Genomic DNA, 12,853 nt, shown 5'->3' on the forward strand with positions numbered 1-12,853 from the left:
TATATATATATATATAATTATAGAGTATCCTGATCTTGAGGTTAGAAAAAAATCTTTTTGTAACTGGTATTCGAAAGTCATGTATATAGCCCCAAATTATATGCAAAAGAAATATGTTGCAGCAGAATATAATATATATTTAGTTAAAAACCAATCTAGAAGTTCGAAAATGGGGAAAAGTGTTGTCGTAGCTACTGGAGACCAAAACAAGTAAAAAGAAAACAAAGTAAGCAAACTATTTTCAAATAAGAAATAGTAGCATAGAAAGTTAAAAACTACTAGCAGTAAGTATAAAGATCAACCCACTACTTTTACTTCTCAATGCACAATTCAAAGAACCAAACAAATAGAAACTCAACAAGAATTTAAGACCCAAGCCTTCCAAAACCCCACTATGAGATGATCCCAATTGAACTCACAGGGCTGAAAAGGAAAGGGCACTCCTTTTACGTTTATAATTCACAATATAGAAAACTGCAAATTCTAGTGGGGTGGATCCTTGAAGCTTACGTGAGATCTCAGTGCCATGGCCAAAAATAGAGACTTCATTGGAGTAAAACATCATTAAAGCTCCGCAAGTCAGTGCTATCACAGAATGGGGAATACGTATAAGAAAAAACCAAGATGATCCCATGAAACAAAAACCCTCCAAAATCTTTGTCTAAAACTTTGATCTTTTCCACTTTGGCTAATCATTAAATAGCAACTCAAGAAAAATGAAAAAAATATAAATATACCCAGATCCGGGGCATTTTTGAGGAAGGAAGTATGTTTCCACCTCCATCATTTTGCCGGCCAGTTTTGCAATTCTTTAAACCCAATTTCAATATTTTCATGACACCACATGCATAAACCTTAAACAAACAAAACTCAAAAGGGGAAAATAAAATTAGAAAGTGAATTTTGAGTTACCTAGAGCAAAGTCCAGCTTTGAGGAAAATCCTCCAGTATAACGTAGCGGGTCTGTCGCGTAAGGGTTAGGGCTGGGAACATGAGTCGCACAAAGGAGGGCAGGAGAGAGAGAGAGAGAGAGAGAGAGAGAGAGAGAGAGAGCAGGAGAAGAGAAAACAAATTTCAAAATTGAAACACACCGTCTCGAGGGTAGGCTACGAATTTCGAACTCAACTAAACGCACCGGTTTATTTATTCAAAATGGTGCGTCTAATGCCACGTTGTGTGCTTGCGTGCGAAGGCTCCCGTATGACTACAGTTAGAGTTTTCCTTTTTAGAGATGCATGAGGGTGAGTGAAGGATGGTGGGGGCAGCTCCCACCTATTCCCGTATAGGGTGGATATATAGTAGGCCTAGTACGTGCCAGCACCCAAGGTTACTTAGCATAAGTATTTAATAGAGAATTAAGGTATTAATGATATATACTAACTACTTTTTTCAATGGAAAAAATAAAATTAATCAATATAATAAGTACAAATGATGAGAGATCAAGAAATCTCACAAACATCACAATAGAGCTAACGAAAAAACATGAAGAATGTATAAATAATTGAAGCCTAGGCAGTCTCAGACTCTCATATTTATTGTACGTCTTGTTTCTAATTAGAAGGAATCACCACCTAGCCTTGATAGTTTTGAGTCAACCCATTGTTGGAATCACCACGACCTAACTAGTCTCATGTAGTGGTCGCAGATCATGAACTGTACTCCAATTAATTCCATCATGTCATTGGTAGGAGGAGAATATATGTTGATAATAACATACGGAAAACAAAGTATTTTTGAGAGAAACTTCAATCTCCAACATGAAGATTGATTTTAAATATTCTGCTCTTTCATTTCTTATTAAGCTGATATATATACTTATATTGAGACTCACAACATCTTTAAATTAAAAAGACAACTTCCAAGATTAGCTATTAATAGTAAAAACTAAACATAGTAAACTTACACATAATATGAAGAGTTTTCTATAAAATAACATCACATTAAACCAACTTCAATATTCCTCCTTGATGTATTTTCCAGATATTCCAAGCATTGATATGAGAAACTGAAATTTGTCTCTAGGAAGAGCTTTTGCAAAAATGTCAGCTATTTGTTCTTTTGAGCGGCAAAACTTTAATTCAATTTCTCCACTTGTTTCCACTTCATGCAGAAAATGATATTTAATTGCTATATGCTTGGTTTGACTATGCTAAACAGGATTCTTCGCAATGGAAATTGCTGATTTATTGTCACAAAAAATCTCAGCAGAACCTTGCTTTTTTCCCCCCATATCTTCTAGAATTATTCTTAACCATATGACTTGGTTTGTTGACCCAGCAGCAGCAATATACTTTGCATCAGCTATGGATTGAGCTACATTTCCTTGTTTCTTTGAATTCCATGAAAACATACCAGATCCAAGACCAAAACACTAACCAGAAGTATTTCACATGTCATGTGTAGAACCTACCCAGTCACTATCAATGAAACCAACCAGCTTTGTTTCTGAAGATTTCTTATATCACATACCAAAACCAATTGTTCATTGCAAGTATTTTAGAATTCTCTTTTGTAGTTCCAAAGTGAATCTGACTTGGACATTGCATAAACCTTAAAAGCAAACTAGTAGCAAACAAAATATCAGGTCTGGTATTGAACAAATAAAGCAAACTTCCCACTAAGCTTCTATAGGTTGATGCATCCACTTTCTTGAAACCATCTTCCTTTCTCAACTTTTCATTAGGAATCAATGGTGTTGCAATTGGTTTACAACCTATCATATTAAACCTTTTCAACAAATCTTCTATGTATTTCTTTTGGGAACAAAATATTCCATCTTCTTCTTGGCTTACTTCCATCCCGAGAAAATAGTGCATCTTTTCCGAGTCAGTCATCTCAAAACTGGCCATCATTTCTTTTTAAAATTTTCAATCATCTCTGCATTATTTCCTGTAAAGACAAGATCATCAACATACAAGGCTACAATGATCATTTTAGCATTGTTTTGTGACTTTACATACAAAGTTGGTTCACTTTTACTCCTCCTGAATCCTTGATCAGTAAAATAACTATCAATTCTTCTATACCAGGCACGTGGTGCCTGTTTTAATCCATACAATGCATTTTTTAATCTGTAAACCTATCATTCTTCCTTTATAAATCCTTCAGGTTGATTGACGTAAACCTCTTCTTCTAAAACACCATTTAAGAATGATGACTTTACATCTAGTTGCTAGATTTTCCATCCCTTTTGAGCAACAAGTGCATCAAGTGCTCTTATAGTGTCAATTCTTGCAACAGGTGCAAAAGTTTCATTGTAATCAATTCCAGGCTGTTGTACATAGCCTTTGACTATAAGTCTTGCTTTATGCTTTAGTATTGAACCATCGGGATTCAACTTGGTCTTGTAAATCCATTTAACTCCAATGATTTCCTTGTTTACAAGTTGAGCCACTAATTCCCAAGCTTCATTTTTCTCAATCATTTTTATCTCCTCTTCCATAGCTTTCAGCCACACTTTTTCTTTTGATGTAGTTGCAAAACTTTCTAGTTCAAGAGGAGTAAAATTGCAATGTTCATAAATATCATTCAATAATCTTGATCTTCTTATTGGAGATTTTGATGTTGATTCTTCATCACTATTGGAGGAAATTTGTTTGGCTGTTGTGGGGCTTCTAGCTTCATTTTCCAGAGGAACACTTATTTTATCCTCTATTTCAGATGATGGTACAAGTGGTATTTCTACACTTTGTTGAACCACCTTCTCAGCTTCCCGATCCCAAGAGTCATTCTCATTAAACCTCACATCTCGGCTAACAACTAACTTTCTGGTTTCCAAGTTAAAAACTCGAAAGCCTTTTGACCTAGTGCTATATCCCACAAAAACATCATTCTCAGCTTTCTCTTCTAATTTACTTCTTTTCTAAGATGAAACATGGATGTAACATATGGAACCAATACCCTCAAAAAACTTGCAATGGGTTTTATTACACTCTATGCCTCATAAGGTGTCTAATTTTCTACTGCTTTTGTTGGTACTCGATTAAGTAAAAACACAGTAGTATTCACTACTTCACCCCCAAATTCTTTAGGCAATTTTTTCTCAAATAACAAGCACCTTGCCATGTCCATCACTGTTCTATTCTTTCTCTCAGATACTCCATTATATTGGGGATAATATGCTACTATTAATTGATGCTCAATCCCTTCTGCTTCACAGAATTTCTCAAACTCTTTGGAGTTATACTCAGTACCTCGATCACTCTTCAATGATTTAATTCTATGACCAAATTGATTTTCAACCAATAGCTTAAACTTCTTAAAAGTTCCAAAAACTTCAAATTTTTCATGAAGAAAGTGTACCCACATCATTATATTAAAATCATCTATGAAGAGAATGAAATACCTGTTTTGATTGTGAGTTGTAGTTTTCATTGGACCACACACATCAGTGTGAACCAGCTCTAGTTTTTCTTTAGCTCTCCATGTGCTTTCCAAAGGAAAGGATAGCCTATGTTGTTTCCCAATCATGCATCCCTCACAAACTTGTGCTTCTTTTTCTAAGAGAGGTAAGTCCCTCATCATCTCCTTTTGATGCAACAATCTCAAGGAGTTGAGGCTGTAGCGTCCAAATCTTTGGTGTCATAATATAGTATCTTCCACAGTTGCCACCATAGCTTTAGGAAAGCTCCATTGAATAGGAAAATTCCCACTTCTTCCCATTTTCACCTCAGCAAGTTCAACTTTTTTTTTTTTTTATCATATATTTTGCACAGATTATTCTCAAAGCATAAAAAATAACCATTTTCCATCATTTGACCAACACTCAACAGATTTTGATAAAGACTAGGAACAAGTGATACATATTTAATAAACTTTGTACCTTTCTTTGTCGAGATGGCCACTGTGCCTTTACCCTTGGATTCAACCAGATCTCCATTGCCCATCTTAACTTTAGTTTTAACAGAGGAGTCCAAATCAGTGAAGATGCATTCATCTGAGGCCATATGGTTGCTACACCCATTGTCAATGAACCAAAGTTTTTTTCTCTTTTGTAATAGCTTGGCAAGCAAAAAACAGATGCTCACTTTCTTCCTTTTCTTCAGAATAATGAGCTTGATGATTGTTTTTATATATACAATAATTTTCCATATGTCCAAATTTTTTACAATTCTAGCATTGAGGCTTCTCGAGATGATAGTAGTTCTTCTCAAGATGATTTTTTTTTTTTTTTTACAAATACCACAAGGTGGAAACTCACTTTGCTTTTCTTTCCCTTTTATCTTTCCTTCATTTTGAATGTAATCTGTGTAGTTTTGATCTTTATGTGGCTTATTCTTATAATCTTTCACTTTCTTATTTTTCAAAATTACTTTAGATTGAAATGCATGCTCCAAGGAACCATCACTCCTTCTTGCTATTCTCTGTTCATGAGCTTGAAGTGATCCCATCAATTCAGTAACTGATAAAGTTTGTAGATCCTTCGATTCCTCAATTGCTGCAACAATGCAATCATATTTTTCTGGAAGACTAATTAGAATTTTTTGAATGATTCTCTGGTCAGTAACCTCTTCACCATGAGCACGCATTTGATTAACAATTTCAATTAATCTAGAGCAATACTCTTTCATCTCTTCATATTCCTTCATTTTTAAATTTTCAAATTCCTTCTCAATCCTAGAAATTTGATTATTTTTACCTTTGCCTTTCCTTGAAATTCTGACTGCAGGATTTCCCACACACCCTTTGAAGTATTGGCCCTCATCAATCTTGGAAAGATTGATTCAATCACTGCTTGTTGCAGAATAAACAAAGCCCTTGCATCCTTGGTGCTTTCTTGTTTGTGTTGTACAGAGTCCGAGACTCCTTATGAAGGAACTTCAACTCCTTTTTCTACTACATCCCAGAGATCCTGAGATAAGAAAAAAGTCTTCATCTTTATGCTCCAATATTCGTATTTCTCACCACTAAAAATGGGAATTGATGTAGTTGCTCCAAAGGCAGCCATTGACAACCGTTTAGATCAACCCGGTTTGCTCTGATGCCAATTGTTGAAAACAGAGTATTTTTTAGAGAAACTTCAATCTCCAATGTGAAGATTGATTCTAAATGTTTTATTCTTTCATTTCTCATTAATCTGATATATATGCTTACATTGAGACTCACAACTTCTTTAAATTAAAAAGACAACTTCCAAGATTAGCTAATAATAGTAAAAACTAAACATAGTAAACTTAGACATAATATGAATAGTTTTTAAGAAAATAACATCACATTAAACCAACTTCAATAATATATATCTATCTAAAGCTTCTCGCCAAAGAATTTGTAGTGAGGCATAATATATATCACATGAAAAATGAGGGGTAGTCACGTTGGCAACGACTGTACTGCTCAAACTATGAATCAATTAGGCAATGAAAACCATGTGGTTGGATACCAAGAGAAACCCAACATGTTAGGTTTGTGGAGCCTAGTTTTATTGTATGTCGACTTGATTTGAGGACCTAACCCGATAAGGATCCATTATGGTTTTTTGGCAGATTTTCAAGGGCGAAGTTTTTTTGGTACTATTTACTATAAAAGAAAAAAGCACAAGATAGAAAGTTTACTCAACATTCGTGTGATAGGTGGCTCGAACAAAACTCATGCGTGTAGAGAGTTCGCTTGACATGTAGCTCAAGTGAGTATTGGATAGAGATTTGGCTCAAAGTGCGCTTGACATTCCGCTCAAACGAATAAAGTAGAAAAGTTAAAATTAGGATTCTCGCTTTGTGACACTATAAATATGCACTTAATAAACAGTTTAGTATGCCCTAAGTATTTTGAATAATGAGATTTTTCCCCCAAAACCCAAAGTGTATTTTGTGATTCCTCAGCATAATAAAACCCTTTGTAGCTATGTGGATGTAAGTATGCTCTCGAACCAAGTTAATTTTGTGTTGTGTGATTAATTTGCTTGAGCCAAGTACTTAATGAATAGTCGTTGTCGTTTTTTTCATAACACAGCAATGTGCATGCAATTAATATGTAAGGCAAAGTTAGGATGTGACAACTAATTATCATTGTTCGTAAATTTGGGCTTCGAAGTCATGATTGAAACAAAAACCAGAAAATACATAGAAAAAAGCAAGAGAATCATGAGAAAACAAGGCTAGTTGGCAGGTATATATCCTTAGTATATAGAGCTGGCAAAGAAATAGATCTAATTATATATATATTATATTTTTAACATTCTCGCTCACGTGTGGGTCAAACTCCCAAACAGCAAGTGGACCTAACACATAAATTATTTAATTAAATAGGATTAAGTACTATAGAGTTAGGGATCAAACTTAGGGCATTTACTTTTTGGTATTATGTGAAATCACTACTTATCTTAAAAATTTAAGCTGATGGAAAAATTCAGATTTAATTATTTGTATTAAAGATCATTACCAATGACTTAAAATTTGAAATGGTAAAAAATTAATAATTTTCCATTTGGGCCAGATAATATATATATATATATATATATATAGTATTATCAAACAATTGAATCAGAATAAAGGAGGGTTGATCCTTTCAAACACCTACAAACAATGCTTATACTAGCTAGCTTGGAGAGAATAAAAAAATACAGCCAATTATTCGTATCGATTTCTTGATTTCTTGATAGGGGTCTAAAAAAAAATTAGAAAACTGGTTGAATTGAATTGGATTGAGCCGAATTGGTGGGTTCAGTTTGTAAACGGTTTAGTGTGGTATCGGTTTTCATATTTTGAAAACCGGTTTAAACTAAACCAAACCGAATCATACTAGTTAAATTCAATACTATACTAGTATATGTTAATTATTATAAAATAATGTACTTATATTATAATATAAATAAACTAATAGTTCAGTATATGTAAACATCATATTATTACTAACATAGATAATCCTTAAAGTAGAAAAAATTAGACTATACTGGACCAAAACTGTAAAAATTAAAAGTTTCGATTTCGATAATGAATCGATTTGGTATCGGTTTTTAAATTTTTAAAATTGATATATACCGATTCGATTATAAAAAAATATATAAAATTAGATCGAATTAGATCGACTACACCCCTATTTCAGGCTCATTAGAAGATATATATTGAACTCTTAACTGATTGAAGGGAGATCTCCACTACTTACATATATTCTTGGTTAGAGACACGTATTAAAGGCAAGGATTCGATGGTAAAGGTGGGGTAGCCAAGCAGGTTTGTAACAATCCAATCGTAAATTAAATTAGGCCATAAAATAAGTTTATGTATTTTCATATTATTATAAACATTCTATTATTGCTATTATTATACTATTATCATTTTATCAAATTTTATGTCCTTAATACATTGTTAATTTTAATGCAGATTATTATTATTATTATTATTATTATTGTTATTATTATTCATTATTAAGATGAGTGTAGTGAAATTCTTTACTTCACTTTCTCCCTCTCCTCTCAGACGTTACTCATTTATGTAACTGACGGAATAAAAAACCAGCATTTTCTTTTAAAACTCTCCCTCGCCTTTAGAAAGGCCTCTGACACGACCAACGACAACAGCACAACGACCACTAGTACTATTTTAGAGTTTATGTGCGTATTGATGCGCAAAATACTTATAATCAAATTTTTTCATTATTTTATGCCTTTGACTCAAGCATTCCATTGCACCTGCATGGTTGCACTGTGGAATGGCTGACGTCGTTCAGCCACCGCGAGTGAACAAACATCCACCTCTCTTCCACCACATGCCAACTAGCACGTCAAGAACCACACTGTCGTTCACCATCCCAACAACCCACATCTCCTCCCTCGTGCCAATGTCCTTCTCACACCCATATCACCACTCAGAATCCAGTGTGGTCGTTGCTACAGACCACGTAGACGTCGCGCTGCCACCAATAGCCTATGGTTGCACCACACCAACCGACTCTGTTCTTCAACCTCATAATAAAACAATCCTTTCACAAATAAGCTTCCATCATAAACCACCATCGAAACCAGAGCACCCTAAGCCATGCACAACGCTTTCCCTCTCCACCCCACGCACAACAGTATGGCCTAAGGACTTCCACCACCTCCCTTTGTCACACCGGCGTTAAATAGAGAACCATTGCGATGCACAAGAGAAGCTGAGCCCAGCTAGCAACCGTGAGCCATCGAACATTGAAAGAATCCATGCACGTGAACCCAAGGTAACAACCCCCATATCGTCGGAAACCACCGAGATAGCCCTCAAATATGCCAAACACAGCTTTCCCTTGGTAAGTCTCTGTCGCAAACCATCATCTCCTTTTCCCATCGCTTTTCTTCCCTTAAGGCACAGAAACCATCTTTCTCTCAGAAGTTCTACAACCGTCGACCCCAGTCGTGCTGCCGTAGATCTTCACCCAAACCCGCCACCACACGTTGCTCTCTCGGTGAGTTGAATCCTTCCCTGTCGGATAATGCCCTCTCCCGCAAGCCTTTGTGCTTCTTTAATTTTTATCGTTTTGTTTTCAGCCTTCCCAAAAATTGCATGCTTATTTTTGTTATTACAAAAATATCCTTCCATTGCTTTTAGATTTTTGAAAGAAAAATTTTATGTGCAGTCATTTTTATGAATTTTTTTGTGCATTTCAGTGATATGATTGGTTGTGTATTAAAAAAAAAATTAATCCAACCAATTATATCAGTGGAGTGCGCAAAGACTATATAAAAATAATTATATATAGCATAACTCTTTCTAAAAAGCCTCGGATACTTTTAAGCGTAATTTAGACTTCTGCCCTCACTTGCAAGTCACAGTAGGATGTGTATATATATTGGGTTTGGGCTAGGTGTAATTCTCATGTTCGGTTTAATCTCTTATTGGTTTTATTGTAATTCAAAACTAGTATATTATTTAAATGAGCTGATTTCTCATGTGGACTTAGATGTTCAAATAGGGCTGGCTGTATTTTACATAAACTCACTATGTTATGTACTTTATATGGGCTTAGTTTTTAATAAAATTAATATATTAGCCATAGACTTATTTTTATCAGAAAATATTTAAGGGATTTAACATATATTACTAAGTAATAAATTATGACTGGACCTGTTTTATAAATTGAGTTTCAGAGATTTATCTAACAGATTTGTATTAAGCCTAAATTATGCTACTTAGTATATTTCAAAGATTATTAGTATTTAAATAATTGTATGATATCAGTATTTATTAATAATAATATATAATTGAATATTTTATTAGATTAATTTTCCTGGCATGTATTTAATTACATAGAATATTATGATACGTTTTTTAAAAACGTTAGTGACGATTTATATTTTATATAGGTGAAAAACTACAAAGTAAGATTTAGGAAGCAGTGCAATGAGGTAAACAGCTTAATGATAAATAAGATTTAGTACATGTTAGTTAGTTTAGATAGATTATTATTATAATCCAGTTTTTTGATAGCCACTTTTTATGTACCACGCATGTCATGATATATGTAAACATGTCATCTAGCATAGCACATGATCATTTCATTCCGCATCATGTTCAGATTCAACAATTATAATTATGTATGTATTATGTTATTCATCTCATGTCGCATAAGATATGTAAGTTTTCTTAATTTCAAGTGCAAGATAAAATTATATCATTTAATCATATAGGCATTCAGATGCATGATACCAATGTAGTTTCAATATGGATATATATATGCAAGCCGGAGACTTATGCATGATCCACAGTAGTATGCCAGAATACTACTCAACGACTCCCCTTGCAGTCGCAGGATGTGGGGTAGTGCACAATCTTGGACACAGGATTAAATGTGTTGGCCAATCAAATCATTCAAATAAGTTAGAATAATCAGATCAATGAGTTAATTATTCAGATAAATCAAGACATATCAAATATAGCATGAGCATGAGTATAAACAATCATGACTTTAAATTCTCAACATGAAAACTTTACCAGTGTACTTTAGTGGATTTTATTTTATGGAAACCAGTTTATTTAGTGGTTTAAGAAACGAGTTACTATAATAACTCTTTTTATGAATTTCATATATATATATTTACTAGTTATGCAAATATTTACGTAAGCGCATGACATTTCAACCCTAAGGGAATAGGGTGTTACAGCATGACAAGAGGGAAGTGGGAGGGGCCCTTCTACTGCCCCATCAAGCACGTTAAGTAAAAGCTTTTATCGTTTAGAGAAGCAACTAAGAGAGAGCCTGCATGAAACTTCTCTATAATTTTATAATTTATATATGTACGTAACAAATGAACTTTGATGTGGTTAGGGCTGTTCTTTATCCGGCCCGGACCGGAAATCTGGATAACTGGATTCCGGTTCCGATTTTCGGACCGGGTCAAATCCGGGTCGATACCCGGATTTAAAAAACCGGATTAATCCGGTCCGGGTACCGGATTTTAAATCCGAAACCCGAGTTTAAAACCCGGTACCCGGTTTTATAAAATGAAAAAAAAAACCCTAGGTCTCTACTGCGATTCCACCCCGCCTTCGCCTCCCTCCCCCAGCTCTCTCTCTCTCTCTCTCTCTCTCTCTCTCTCTCTCTCTCTCTCTCTCTCTCTCTCTCTCTCTCTCTCTCTCTCTCTCTCTCGTGATTTTCAGGGTTCGTGCTTTGGTCTGTTGTAGATGGTCTTGGTTGTATGGGTTTGTGTTAGTTTGAATATGGTCCAGTCGTTGGGCAGTTGGATGAAGCCGAGGAGTCCATCACGAAGTTGTTTGATGTAAATCGCAAATTAGTGAAGACTGTTGAAAATGGTTCCCGCTCCTTCAGTGGAGTTTCTGCAACAGACTCAGATTTGAGTGTGAATGTGAGAAGGAGGAGAATCTCAGAACAGGGACGAAGAGGATCCGAAAAAATTGTAGTCTTGAACCCTGAAACGGCGTGAGCGAGTCGGATCTTGAACCCATGAAGACAGAGCTTTGCCCTGAGGACCTGTCCACTCCGATCATGTCCGGGATGAGCCAGGGTAGCGGCGAGTACTTCTCGCTCGTGGGTGTGGGAAGCCCGACCAAGCCCTTCTACATGGTCCTTGACACCGGTAGTGACATCAACTGGCTCCAATGCCAGCCCTGTTCGGACTGCTACCAGCAATCCGATCTGATATTCAACCCGAGCTCATCTTCCTCCTACAAGACCCCTGCATCTCCCAACAAGTTGTTTATGCCAAGAAAGAGAATTGCTTGTTGATTAAAATTTTATTTGATGAATGCAGTTTCAGTATTTAAAAAAAAAAAAAAAAAAACCCGGTTTTGATCCGGAACCCGGATTTCTGGGTTGTAAAAATCCGGATTAATCCGGGTTTCGGACCGGGTCATAACCCGGATATGACTGGGCCGGAACCCAGTCCGGATTTTGAATCCGGATTCCGGCCCGGGTATACCCGGATACCCGGTCCGAAACCCGGTTGAACACCCCTAGATGTGGTAGATGTAACTCTTAATGGAAAGTTTAGATCATATGGTCTATATTTCAAAATGATTAGAAAATATTATGACATAATTAGACCCCCATTAATTAGTACATTGTAAAAAGTAAAAATTTCTTATTCTCAAATAATATGAGATCCCATACACCACCAGCTATCGGTCTTATCACTTAACAAAATGGTTTATCATAGTAGAAATTGAAGTTTTCATTTTCTCTTAAATATGTTCACTTTTTTTCCCATTTAGGGTAAAGATCAATAACGATCAATAGAAGGAAGACCTAAATTAAATTAAAAAAAACAAAAAACAAAACAAAACAAAAAATGAAGAAGAAGAAGGAGAAACAACAAGAGATATATATAAACATAAGATGCATCACTAATTTAAAGTCTGGTTTGGTTAAACAGTTCAAACTATCTCATCTTATATAATCATTACAACCTTTTCAAATTCTCACACA

This window comes from Carya illinoinensis, chromosome 6 (genome assembly GCF_018687715.1).
Source record: "Carya illinoinensis cultivar Pawnee chromosome 6, C.illinoinensisPawnee_v1, whole genome shotgun sequence".
Lineage (NCBI taxonomy): Eukaryota > Viridiplantae > Streptophyta > Magnoliopsida > Fagales > Juglandaceae > Carya > Carya illinoinensis.